The 2,427-nt window shown below is 46.1% G+C and overlaps 1 pseudogene; it reads left to right on the top strand.

Moving 5' to 3' along the window:
- The first annotated feature begins 883 nt into the window (after positions 1 to 883).
- LOC102843070 overlaps positions 884 to 2,427 on the top strand; it is a 14,434-nt pseudogene continuing 12,890 nt past the window's right edge.

Below are 2,427 nucleotides of genomic sequence, written 5' to 3'. Positions count from 1 at the left end.
CCTCACCCCGATGTCCAGGCCCCTAAAGGTTCAGCATCTTCTCTTGTCTTGGCGTCCGGGCCTCATGATGGCTTTGGGTGACCAGGTCCAGCCTTGTTAAGGTTTCCAGGGATAGTCTGGCATCATCCATCCCACGTTCAAGGACGCAAATCTCAAAACTCATTGCCATGAGGTCAGAATGGAATCATACAGCTGTTCCTCCGTTGGGTTTCTGAGGCTGTAATTAAACAGACTGTCGAGCTCCTCCAGCAAGTGGCTGGTGGGCTGGGGCTGCCGGAGGATTGGAGAGGCTTGTGGATTGGGGCCCTGGAGGACTGGTGTGGCCGGAGGATTAGGGCTTTTGGAGGATTGGAGTGGCTGGTGGATTGGAGCAGCTGGAAGATTGTGGCTGCCGGAGGATTGGGGTTACTGGAGGATTGAGGTAGCCCGAGGCACGGCCTTTGGTTAGTACTTGCTCTGGGTGAGGCCCCCAGACTAAAGGGGAGACATTCTCTGCTACAGATTGTAGGCTTTGCAGGGGTGGGAGGTGGGGGGCTGAGGAAGGCTGAGTAAACCAGCAGCTGAGGATTGCAGGGTAGATAGACAAGGCTCCAGAAAGGGTCCCAGTTTGGAAGTAACCAAATCTCAGCTACAGATGTCAGGGTGGATTGAAAAATAGCATCCAACGAGCTTGAGCTCTGTCTGGTAAGGAGCCTGGGTAGCTGCCCCGCTTGGCTAAGGAGTAAAACATCTCTTGCGTTCAAAACATTGTTGATGAGCATTGCAAGCGCGCCAGGCACCGGGTAGGACGTTGCTACCTCTCTGCTCTGGCGTCAGCAGCTGGCGCGCACGGCCACGGGGAGGTTTAGTATAGCGCATTGTTCTCCTTTGGCTTTTGCTAGCCATGGAGAGCGACCTTTACCTGCGTTACTACGTCAGCCACAAGGGCAAGTTCGGCCCCGAGTTCTTGGAGTTCGAGTTCCGACCCGACGGGAAATTGAGATATGCCAACAACAGCAATTACAAAAATGATGTCATGATCAGAAAAAAGAGGCTTATGTACATAAAAGTGTGATGGAAGAACTGAAGAGAATAATTGATGACAATGAAATTACCCAAGAGGATGATGCCTTCTGGCCTCGTCCTGACCGAGTAGGCCAGCAGGGAGCTTGAAATTGTCATTGGAGATGAACACATTTCTTTCACAACATCAAAAATTGGTTCCCTTATTGATGTTAATCAGTCCAACGATGCAGAAGGCTTACGAGTATTTTACTACCTTGTCCAGGACCTGAAGTGTTTGGTATTCAGTCTTACTGGATTACATTTCAAGATCAAGCCAATCTACGTTGAATGCTGGTTTGGACCTGAGGGGGTTGAGGGTAGTGTTTTAATTCACATTATCAAATATTTGTGTATATCAGGGCAATCTTTTTTACACACCGTAAATGATGTCTTTAATAAATATGTGATAAACAAAAAAAAATCGTTGATTTACATCTCTCTTATTGCCAGTGATTTGGAGCATTTCTTCATGTGTCTGTTGGCCACCTGAATGTCCTCCTCTGTGAAAGGTCTTTCCACGTCTCTTGCCCATTTTGTCATTGGATTATCAGTCTTTTTCTTCTGGAGGCCCAGGAGTATTCTGTAAACTTTCATTATGAGACACTTGTCTGAGATAACACTGCCAAATGTTTGTTCCCAGTCGGTAGGTTTTCTTTTCACCCTGTTGGAAAAAGTTTTTTGATGCACATATGGATTTAATCTTCTGGCTGTATTTGGTATACCCTGTATACCATAGGTAGATTAGGATCAAGATTCTAAGCTTGATCCCAGTTTGTCTCTTATGAACTTTATGCTTTGGGGCTTTACTCCCAGGTCTCTGATCCACCTTGAGTTAATTTTTTGTGCATGATGTGAGATGTGGATCCTGTTTCATCTTTCTGCAGATAGTAGTCCAGTGGTACACCCACTCTGGAAGACAGTCTGGTGCTTTCTCTAAAAGCTAAACATAGAAATTCCGTACGACCCAGCCATTCCACTGCTTAGAATATACCCTGAGAACATGAGAATTGAGGCTCAAATGGAGACTTGTACACCAATGTTTATAGAAGAGTTATTCACTATCACAAGAACATGGAAACAGCCCAAATGCCCAACCACAATGGAATAGATTGAGAAGTTAGGGGACATTCACACAATGGAATACTACGCAGCACGCAGGAGCAATGATTTTGTAAATTACTCCCCAACTTGGAAGGGACTGGAAAACATTATGGTGACTGAATAACTTAGTCCCATAATGACAAATACTGTATAAGACCATTATGGTAGAACAGGTATAAGAATCCAGAGAGGGAAAGGGGGTCCTTAATCCTGGGGTCACACAATCTGATGAGTGGAGGGCGTGCTGGCTAAAGGAAATGGAAAGATCTGGTGTGAACTTTG

The sequence above is a fragment of the Elephantulus edwardii genome, unplaced genomic scaffold (assembly GCF_000299155.1).
Source record: "Elephantulus edwardii isolate Elephantulus edwardi_28Jun2011 unplaced genomic scaffold, EleEdw1.0 scaffold00208, whole genome shotgun sequence".
Classification (NCBI taxonomy): domain Eukaryota; kingdom Metazoa; phylum Chordata; class Mammalia; order Macroscelidea; family Macroscelididae; genus Elephantulus; species Elephantulus edwardii.
Note: the sequence above shows the minus strand (reverse complement) of the source record. Positions and strands in the feature narration are given on the sequence as shown.